Source organism: Artemia franciscana, chromosome 13 (assembly GCF_032884065.1).
Source record: "Artemia franciscana chromosome 13, ASM3288406v1, whole genome shotgun sequence".
Lineage (NCBI taxonomy): Eukaryota > Metazoa > Arthropoda > Branchiopoda > Anostraca > Artemiidae > Artemia > Artemia franciscana.
The window spans coordinates 11,563,693-11,575,381 of record NC_088875.1 but is presented as its reverse complement, the minus strand read 5'-3'; the positions used below and the strand labels follow the sequence as shown (position 1 = coordinate 11,575,381).

Sequence of the window (11,689 nt, the reverse complement as noted above, 5' to 3'; positions counted from 1 at the left end):
AAAGGAAAATCAGAGGCTTAATGCCAGTAGGGATTTAAAATAAGAGCTCTGAGTCACGAGGTCCTTCTAAATATCAAAATTCATTAAGATCCGATCACCCACTCGTAAGTTAAAAGTACCTCATTTTTTCCTGATTTTTCCTCTCCCTAGAGCCCCCCAGATGGTCGAATTGAAGAAAACGGCTTTATCAAGTCAATTTGTGCACCTCCCTGACACGTCTACCAATTTTCATCGTTCTAGCACGTCAAGAAGCACAAAACTCGCCAAAGCACTGAATCCCACCCCATAATTCCCCCAAAGAGGGTAGATCCAGTCTGGTTACATCAATCACGTATCTATGACATTTATAAGCGTTTTCCAAGATTTCCGGTTTCTTCCTTGAGCTCCCCTTAATGTCAACAGATCTGATTGGTATTTGAAATAAGAGCTCTGACACATGAGTTCCTTCTAAATATCAAATTTCATTAAGATCCAGTCACCCCTTCTTAAGTTAAAAATACCTCAATTTTTCAAATTCTTCCAAATCAACAACCCTCAGCTCCCCCAAAGAGAACGGATCCGTACCAATTATGTCAATCTCGTATCTATAACTTGTACTTATTCTTCCTATCAAGTTTCATCCTGATCTCTCCACTCTAAGCGTTTTCCAAGATTTCTGGTTTTCAAGATTTCTGTTTCCCCCCTCCAACCATCTATGTCCCCAGATCTGATTCGAATTGATAATGAAGTATCCGAGACAAAAGATTCGTTTATATATCAAGTTTCATTAAGATCCAATCACCCATTTGTAAGATACCTCGATTTTCATGTTTTCCAAGAATTTCGATTTCCCCCTCTAAATCCCTTCAATGTCAACGGATCTCGTCGTAAAATGAGAGTTCTAAAGCACAAGATCCTTCTAGATATCAAATCTAACAGTTTGTGGTAACGAACTGTAGTAAGGAGCAACCCAGCTCAATAGCAACTGAAACTCTAAGAGATGGAATTTTGATACCAATAGTTACATCAAAAGAATTGCATTTTAATGCTGATTTTAAATATGTAAGTTTCATCATGATTAGTTTTACCCATCAAAAAATACGAGTCTGAGAAAATTTGCCTAATGTTCGAAAATAGGGGGAAACGCCCCCTAAAGGTCATACAATCTGAACGAAAATCACACCATCAGATTCAGCATATAAGAGAACCATACTGTAGAAGTTTCAAGCTCCTATCTACAAAATGTCGAATTTCGCATTTTTTGCCAGAAGATAAATCACGGATGCAAGTTTATTTGTTGTTTTTTTTGTTTTGTTTTTTTCCCAGGGGTTATCATATCAACTCAGTGGTCCTAGAATGTCGCAAGAGGGCTCATTTTAACGGAAATTAAAAGTTCTAGTGCCCTTTTTAAGTGACAAAAAATTGGAGGGCCCCTAGGCCCCCTCCCACGCTCGTTTTTCCGCGAAGTCACCGAATCAAAATTCTGAGATAGCCATTTCATTCACCACAATCAAAAAACCTAATAACTATGTCTTTGGAGACGATTTACTCCCCCGCAGTCCCCGTGGGAGGGGCTGCAAGCTAGGGGAGAGAGTTGAGGGGGAGAGGAACAGAATTTCAATGAAGGAGGCGCAAGATTTTCTAGCATTATTTGAAAAAACAATGAAAAAATAAATGTGAATTTTTTTTCTACTGGAAGTAAGGAGCAGCATCAAAACTTGAAACGAACAGAAATTATTACGCATATGAGAGGTTTACCTCCTCATAATACCTCACTCTTACGCTAAAGTATTTTTAGTAATTTCAACTATTTATTCTATGGCCTTTGTGATTCAGAGGTTATTCTTAAGGAATTGAGACAAAATTTAAGCTTTAGTGTAAAGAGCGAGGTATCAACGAGGGGTAAACCGCCTCATATACGCAAGAAAAGCATACAAATATAGAAGTTCGTTACGTAAGTCAATTCGTAAATTACGTATATTTTTTACTAATGAAAACGTTCGTAAAAAATTAAAAGCTCTAGTTGCCTTTTTAAGTAATCGAAAAATTGGAGGGCAACTAGGCCTCCTCCCTCTCTCCTTTTCTCGCAAAATCTTCCGATTAAAACTATGAGAAAGCGATTTAGCCAAAAAAATAATAATATGCAAATTTCGTTTTGATGTCAAACTATATCTATGTCTATGTCCTATGTCTTGGTTCTATGTCTTTTGCCAGAAGACAGATCACGGGTGCGTGTTTATTTGTTTGTTTGTTTTTTCCCCAGGGGTGATAGTAATGACCCAGTGGTCCTAGAATCTTGCGACAGGGCTCATTTTAACGGAAATAAAAGTTCTAGTGCCCTTTTTAAGTGACAAAAAAATTGGAGGGCACCTAGGCCCCCTCCTACGCTAATTATTTTCCCAAAGCTACCGGATCAAAATTCTGAGATATCCCTTTATTCAGCGTAGTCAAAAAACTTATAACTATGTCTTTGGGGACGACTTACTCCTCCACAGTCCCCGTGGGAGGGGCTACAAGTTACAAACTTTGACCAGTGCTTACATATAGTAATGGTTATTTGGAAGTGTACAGACGTTTTCAGGGGGAACACGTTGGGGGAACTTTCCTTGGAGAATTGTATTATTTAAAAAAAAAACAATGTAAAAATAAATATGAAAAGTTCTTTCAACTGTAAGTAAGAAGAAGCATTAAAACTTAAAACGAACAGAAATTATTACACATATGATGGGCTCACCTCCTTCTAATACCTCGCTCTTTACGCTAAAGTATTTTTAGTAATTTCAACTATTTATTCTTAAGAAATTAGGACAAAATAAGCTTTAGTGTAAAGAGCGAGGTACTGAACCCCCAAATATACGTAATAAAAACATGAGAATACAGAAGTTTGTTACGTAAGCTATTTTGTAAGTTACGTATATCTTTTACTAATAAAAACATTTGTAAAAAATTTAAAGTTCTAGTTACCTTTTTAAGTAACAGAGAATACAGAAGTTTGTTACGTAAGCTATTTTGTAAGTTACGTATATCTTTTACTAATAAAAACATTCGTAAAAAATTTTAAGTTCTAGTTACCTTTTTAAGTAACAAAAAAAAAACGGAGGAAAACTAAGCCTCCTCCCCGCTCCTTTTTTCTCAACATTATTCGATCAAAACTATGAGAAAGCCATTTAGCCAAAAAAAAATATGCAAATTTCGTTTTAATTATTCATCTGCAGAGAACCAAAATCAAAACATACATTGATTCAAATACGTTCAGAAATTAAATAAAAAAAACAAGTTTTTTAACGGAAAGTAAGGAGCGACATTAAAACTTAAAACGAACAGAAATTACTGTTTTAAAAAATAGAGTTAAAAGAAGAAGTCACACTTTAGTGTAAAGAGCAGCTTCCCATTGATGAGGAAGCAGCCCTTTCATATAAAGTAATTTCTGTTCGTTTTGTTTTAATGTTGCTCCTTACTTTCCGTAAAAAAAAACTTGTTTTTTTATTTAATTTCGTAAAGATCTGATTACCTCTTCGGTAGTTATAAATACCACATTTTTTCTAATTTTTCCGAATTACTCACCTCCCCCAAACTCCACCAAAGAGAGCAGATCCGGTCCAGTTGTACATTAAATGGAATACTTATCCCAGAGGACAATCAAATTAATTATCTAGGGCTCATACTTGACCAAAAACTAAACTTCCACCTCCACATCACAAACACAATAAAAAAGTGCTATAGAAAAATAAGAATAATTAAAAGGCTACTAGCCACACCTTGGCACTGTAATGAGAAAACACTACTCCAATTTTATAAATCATATATAAGACCCCATATTGATTATGGCCTCATAGTTTATGGTGCTTGTGCTAAGACCCAAATGCAAAAAATCGAAACGACGCAAAATGATATAATTTGTCTTATATTTGGTCTTAGGACACCAACAAAAACTAAGTTTCTGCTTACTGAGAGTGGACTATCACCAATAAACGAAAGAAGAAGATCTCTACTAATTAATTACCTTACAAAAATTGAAGCCAATGATTCTCATACCCTGCATAACTGGTTAAGAAACCAGTCTGTGTTTAGAGGTGTTGCAAATGAATATGCAAATATCCAGAAGAAGTTCCCAGTGCCAGTAAAATCTATTGCACCCACATTCCCCCAAACCCCCCCCCCTTGGAGTTGGTCAACCCCCATAATAAAGACTGACTTCTCAAAGTGGACCAAAGAACTTACCCCCATTTCTTTTATTCAGAAAAAATTTGCCAAGCTAAATAATGTTGCTTATAAAAATTATTTCCAAATTTTTGTAGATGGGTCCAAAATGAATGAGAAAGTGGCATGCAGAGCATTCTTCCCAACCCATAATATTGCTTTAGGAGAGCGATTACAAGATAATTCATCTGTAATGTCTGCCAAGCTAAATGCCATAATCATGGCATTAGATTTCTTCATGGTTAATGAATATATGAGTGTTAATATTAAAAATATTATAATATATTCTGACTCTTTGTCAAGCCTTGAGCTTCTTTTGTCAGCTTCTCAAAATAAGATGGATATTGACACATTTCTTTGTCTTAAGATTATTGATATTTTTGCTTCAAAAGGTATTTTAACTCATATCCAGTATATTCCAAGCCACTCGGGTATAATAGGTAACCATAAGGCAGATGAAATAGCAAAAAATGCTTTAAATATTGACCAGTCAAGTGGGAGACCAATCCCCATTAGAGATATTTACAGCTGGAGACTTACAGAGGTACTGCTAAATAATAAGAATCCTACCCTATCACCTTTCCCAAGTAAGCACCTTTCCAAGATTTATCATAGAATTTGGTCAGGTTCAAATGGGCTAAATTTTCAGGCATTTTCATATAAGATCCCTAATTCAAGTGGCGAAGTTCCCTCGTCCCCCCTTTGCAGGTCATGTAATCTTAACAATGAAACAATAGATCACTGCCTATTTGAATGAAATATGCTGACGTCTGCACAGTAACCCTGTGATGTAAAATGTTAGAACACCGCAAACACTCTCTTGCAGAGCACAGAGCTCAATATATATTCTTTTATAATTCAACTGCTGGTATCAAAAGATATACTTCAAGAAATCTGAGCAGATACAAATCATATAAGACAAACCAGCTCCATAGCTCTGTCAATCTCACAGAGTGAGCCAAAAGGAAAAGGGCTAAATAGTATCGACTGAAAAGCCCGTCTGCTGAATAAGAAGAAGAAGGGCAGATCTTTGAATTCCAAAGTACAATTTCATGAGGAAGTGGGCATTTCCTTTTAAAAAGCACTACATTGGACTTTTCAGCATTAGATTCAAGACCAGATTATAAGTATTCTACTTGCACTTTTTGGAAAGTTCAAGAAATTTTGTCCAAAGTTCAGCTGATTTTAGACATGTAATCTTTGAGGACATAATTATTGAAATATTAAGGTGAGACTATTACACCTTGCCTGAATCCTCTCTTAACTGGTACAGTTCTATACAGAGGGATTTTAAGATGGACTTGTAGATTAGCAAACATATTCCATTGATATCCAATAATAGCCAGATTTACTCCTCTTTTAACAGCCATTAAAAGCATAAGGGGATCTATCAGGGAGTCAAAGGCCTGGTGAACATCATGACTTGCTAAGGCAAGTGAAGTACCAGAAGCATCAAGCAGTCTGTTATAGCAGAGTCTTTTAAGCAGAGTCTGTCTGCAGGACAAATCTGTTATAGTGTTGTATAATAAGTCTTGTGACATTGTTGTGATGTTATCTGAACTTTTAAATATTCAAACACTTACTGATACAGCAGTATTACAACTATCTGTGATGGGAGTGGCACCCTTCTTTGTTGAAAATGTCTCAGAGCTTCAACTCGCAGTGCTAACAACAACTACAAGGGTGTCTGAACATCCAATGCCATGTTGAAAGCCAAATTGATGTGGAGGCATGTAACATTTTTCTTTAAGCTGGTTGATACAGTCATGGGCCTGAAAGACGTGTATTGAATGGAGGTTTTTTGTTTTTTGGAATATGAGAAAGATCTCCCATGCTTAATGTTGATAGAATCAAGCCTTGGCTAAAAATCATCTGCAAAAGCAACATGAGATGCTTAAAAGCACAGGACCACCATTTTTATATGTAGAGTGTGAATTCCATATATGCCTTGTGACAGCTTCAGCTTAAGGTGCATAATACCATCAGCCATAGACATTATGGATGCTGTAAAATCAAAGTCAGAGAACTCATGCAAAAAATAGTCTAACTCTTCAGCATATTTGTGTTCAAGTTGGGGGTCTGGTGGAGAGAATTTGGCCTTGAAGAAGGAATACTACTCAGATAGTGGCCAGCAGTGGAAAGGTAGGTTTTCGGGATCCTTGGATGGAGTGTCAACCAAAGAATATGAGGGTTATCTATGATTTTTTGAGTTGACTGTTCTGTGATTTTCTTGCAGTGGTTCTGAAGTTCCTTGGCAAACTTTGTTTTTTGTTGTGAAGCAGGTGGAATTAACAGGACCAGAACATGGTTGGCAGCCTTCACCATTCATGTAGCCAAAACTTTGCTGAATCACAAGATTGGGAGATTTTGATTTGAGAGATGCCAGTTGGGAACTATTATTTGATGGCAACACTTCAATGGAACAGCACAAGATTCTGCATATTGTAAAGTGTGGCACATCTCTTCAACTCTTCATTGCCATGCAAACTCTTCATTGCCTTTAAACATCTGAATTAAAATTATTTTTCTTAAACCAAACGTGAATAAATAAGCTATAACATTATCAAGGCATCATAAGAAAAAACAATCTTATCTTAGAAAAGGAATCTTAGAAAAAGAATCTCATTATCCTTGTGTTACAATCATACTGCCAAATGATGGGGGGATGGTATCAAACTTCAGAATACTGAGTAATAAATTGAATGGGATAGCAGTCCCATCAGATTACAGGAAATATTTATTCATTTTCAGTTTTACTATTATTCTTTATTTTCATTTAAATACATTTTTTGGTTTACTTTAATAAAATGATCAGGGCATCTTAAATAAGAATAAATAAACTATAACATTATCAAGGCATCATAAGAAAAAACAATCTTATCTTAGAAAAGGAATCTTAGAAAAAGAATCTCATTATCCTTGTGTTACAATCATACTGCCAAATGATGGGGGGATGGTATCAAACTTCAGAATACTGAGCAATAAATTGAATGGGATAGCAGTCCCATCAGATTACAGGAAATATTTATTCATTTTCAGTTTTACTATTATTCTTTATTTTCATTTAAATACATTTTTTGGTTTACTTTAATAAAATGATCAGGACATCTTAAATAAGAATTTGTCAGCCCCCCCCCCCCTACAGGTCTTAGCACAACAGTCTATAATTATTTAGATGACCATTATGATTGATGGAGACTAGACTAGTTATTATTTTTTTTCCTGTACACTTTTGATTTACCTATTATTATTCTTAATTCATTTTTTTCTATTTTATTATTATTATTTCATATTTGTTTTATAGATTATTTATTTTGATTTCTTTATATGGTGATTGAAACAAAGCTTAGCAGAGACTATGGAAGCATATGAAGCTGATATGTGGTGTTTGATGCCTTGTGTTAGGAGATGACAAATATGAAAAATGGCACTTTTAATAGGAATACCAAGGTTATCAATTTAGTTGGAAGGACAGATCTTTAAATTCCCAAGTAGAATTTCATGAGGAACTGGGCATTTCAAGTTAAAAAGCACTATGTCAGGCATTAAATTCAACTTTCAAATTTTTTCAATTTTCAATTTTTAAATTACTTTTCAGCATTAAATTCAAGACCAGATTTTAAGTACTCTGCTTCCAGTTTTTGGAAGGTTTTAGAGATTTTGTCAAAGAATAAATAAAAAATAAATGCAAGAGTTAGTCTAGTTTAGTGACTTCTTGCTATCTCAGAAAGGGGTTAGGTTAAAAAAATGAAACTTTCAGGGATGGGTCTACAGGCTAAAGTATGTCCTGAGAAGGTATTTTGAAGTACCTACCTCTACTCCCTCTCCCTCTAGAGGGTCCTGACCTTTGATGACCTTTAAAAATGTGTGTTATAAATGTGAAACCTTGCAAAATATATCTTCTGCTTGAATGAAGTACAACAAAATTGTTTTCAGCTTCACAACTTTGCTCAATCCTAATTTATAAGGTTTTAAAGATATGTAGATGCATTTCCTAAATTTAGAAAAAAAGATATTGATATGGCTCAGAATTTTACTTAAATAACAGGAGTTGCAGTTTTCAGAACTAAAGGCAGAGAAAAAGCAACTGGTAACTGAAAATTAAGGTAAAATGTTGTTTTGTTAAAATTTCAATAGGTTATAGACCTGTCATGTAGGCAAATTTCAGGGCCCTCTAGAGGGAGAAGGAGTGGAGGTGGGTACTTTAAAATACCTTCCTGGAATATACTTTAGCCTGTAGACCCATCCCAAAAGTTTTATTTTTCCAACCTAATCTCTTTCCAAGATAGCAAGAAGTCATTAAACTAGAATTTTACCCAAAATTGTTTTCAGCTTCAAAACTTTGCTCAGTTCCAGTTTATAAGGCTTTAAAGATATGCAAATACATTTTCTAAATTTTGAAAAAAAAATTGATATGGCTTAAAATTCTTCTCAAATAACTGGAACTGCATTTTTAAACTAAAGCCAGAGAAAAAGAAACTGAAAATTAAATTAAAATACTGGTTTTGTCAAAATTTTCTGACAGGTATAGAGTTGTCAAGTAGGCAAGTTTCAGGACCATTTAGAGAGAGAAGGGTTAGAGATAGGTATTTCAAAATATCTTCCTAGGACATACTTTAGCCTGTAGACCCATCCCTGAAAGTTTCATTTTCTTAACCTAACCCCTTTCCAAGATAGCCAAAAGTTACTAAATTAGAATTTTACCTAATTTTGTTGTAGTTTGTTTAAAAGAAGATCTATTTTGCAAGGTATCACTTTTATAAGACATTGATTTTTAAAGGTCATTACCCACTACATGGAGATGTGGAGGTAGGTACTTAAAAAAAAAACTCCCTAGGACATACCTTAGCCTGTAGACCCATCCCTGAAAATTTTGTTTTCCTAACCTAACTTCTTTCCAAGATAGCCAAAAGTAGCTAAAGTAGAATTTTACCTTTCTTTTTTCTTTAACATTTCTATGCCCAATGTTTTCTATTAAACAGTTTACTAATTTGAGTGGTGAAAAAATAGCAAACCTCTAGCCTGTTTAGTAACAAAAAAGAAAAAAATCTGGTAAAGACCTTTTCAGCTTTAAAACATGACCAAATATATTTAGAATCGTGAGTAGGCTAATAATTGAGACGGAGTTTAGCATTCCAACTAATTATCTTAGCCAGTTTTCAGGGCTTTCTTTGTTGTTCCTAGGTCTTTACAACTACGAAATAATATAATATGCTAAATTGAAATTAGTTGTAAGAGTAACCTGAGCGTTATCATTCCCCGATTTACCTTTGTAATCAAAATTTAACTTCTAGTTTTAGCAAATATGGACTCAGCCATTTGTTATTGTTTCTTTCTTTCCTTTCTTCAACGAAGCTGCATTTAGGGATGAACGGTGTCATGACGCGCACTCCGTGTTCTTTTACTTGTCCGCTTACTTATCCGGCTAATCCGAGCGTATTATAGTTGCGTTTGATTCGACTCGTAAAAGTTAACTTTAAAAGTTGACTTTTTTCTCCGCCGCCGTTTTATTTAGTAAGAAGTCGAGCTAGAAAGTCAACACGGAATTGCGAATCGAACGCTTCAGTGGCAAAAAATTTAGACATGTGAAAATCGTTTAGTCCAAAAACAAGACAGGGAAATTGTTAATAGTGGAAATAATCTTAGCTTTTCAGTGACTTGTAAGTAATCTTATGCATATTTCTTAGGATTTAAAGGGTTTTTGGTGTTCTAGGCCCGTCTTACATAGGCTAAGCTTAATACAGAATCAGAAGAAAATTTTTATGTTGTTAAAAACCTTGGTTTTTAAAAGGTCAGCTATCACATTGGTTAGTTATTCAAATATTACCAAATCAAACAGGCCTAGTTTCTAAACCAACCTATAATTTTTAGTTGAAAAAATTAGAATGGTTAGGTCAATGCCTATATTATATAATATATATTCATTGAGATTGCTGTCTAAACTGGATTTTTAACATAAAGTAGGGGGTAAAATTTATTTTAGCTACTTTTGGCTATCTTTGAAAGAGGATAGGTTAGGAAAATGAAACTTACAGGGATGTGTCTAGAGGCTAGAGTATGGGTAAATTTATAGCAACAATATTACTGGCTTTTGTATAAAGTGAATATACCACTTGATCCGTTTTTTTATGCTCTTTACAAATATAATAATTGCTTCTACTGGAAATTCATATTTTAAGCACTTTTTGACCTCTTAAAAATGACCTAAATATGGAGTATAAAAAGGCTAAAACATTGTTCTAAAACTTTATAACATTGGACTCGAACTTTCTGTTTCATTATAAATCCATTTTTTTAATGATATATTATCCACAAGCACTGAATGTTATGGCGTTTTTTTCTTTCTTGTTGCTGAAATTTCAATTAAAGCATGCGTTTTTGGTCTTTTTTACAAAATAATAAGATATTTGAAATCACAAATCTGTAATAGTTTAGAAACAAATTTGGGCTATGTATTTGCACATCAGGGGGGTGGGGGTAAAGAATAGCATATAATAAATATGTAAACTAACCATTACTGCATTTAATATAGTTAAATTTACAGCAAACAGTATAACTGGTATTTGTAATAGCCAGCCATCATATTTTGACCAAAAACGCATGCTTTTATTTAAAAGTTGCTGTCAAGGAAGAAGAAAGCACCACAACATTGATTAAATTTATTTATCTGATTTAATTGTGGAAAATCACTGCTTGTGGATAATGTAACATTAAAAACATGGATTCATAATGAAATGGTAAGTTTGAGTCCAGTGTTTTAAAGTCTTAGACCAATATTTTAAGCCTTTTTTATACCTCATATTTAGGTCATTTTTAAGAGGTATAAAGTGCTTAAATCCGAATTTCCAATAGAAGCAATTATTATATTTGTAAAGAGCATAAAAAAACACATCAAGTGGTACATTCACTTTATACAAAAGCCAGTAATACTGTTTGCTATAAATTAACCAAAGTATGTCCCAGGAAAGTATTTAAAGTACCTACCTCCACTTCTTTCACCTCTAGAGGGTCCTGAAATTTTTGGTTATCAGTTTCTTTCTCTCTGGCCTTTTTCTGAAAAGACAATTCCTATTGATTTAACAGAACTTTAAGCAATAACACTGGGTTTTTCTAAATTTAGAAATAATATTTTATGCCACCTGATTGTAGGTTAAATATATGGCTGATATTATTTATTCTCCATGAATATCTGATTTATTTTATTTCATTCATGTCAGTTGCTTTCTGTTAAAAATACATTTTTTTAAATCAATCTTCTTTTGTGAAAAAAAATTGAATTGTTTTCTTTTTACATGTTGCATAAAATGTAAAGGAATGCCTGGCCCTTCATTTCATATATTTTAACTAAAAGTTTTTGAGGCAGTTTCTATCAAAATACAACTGACACATTTTAATATTATTTTATTTTTAGAATACATTAGGACACTTTTAAAGTTTTGCATTTGCACAGCTAAAAAATTGTCTTAAAAAGTGCCAAGTTTAGAGAGTTATTTTAATATTCTTCTTGCTG

At 33.8% G+C, this 11,689-nt stretch overlaps 1 protein-coding gene across 1 annotated transcript in view; it reads right to left on the bottom strand.

Annotated features, from left to right (window-relative positions):
- The window catches only part of LOC136034524 (mRNA (2'-O-methyladenosine-N(6)-)-methyltransferase-like), a 53,275-nt gene extending 43,715 nt beyond the window's left edge, over nt 1-9,560 (bottom strand). Inside the window, exon 1 of the mRNA XM_065715750.1 lies at nt 9,448-9,560. The gene's annotated coding sequence lies outside the window, so the exon portion shown is untranslated. The remainder of the gene's footprint in view (nt 1-9,447) is intronic.
- Nucleotides 9,561-11,689: the final 2,129 nt, after the last annotated feature.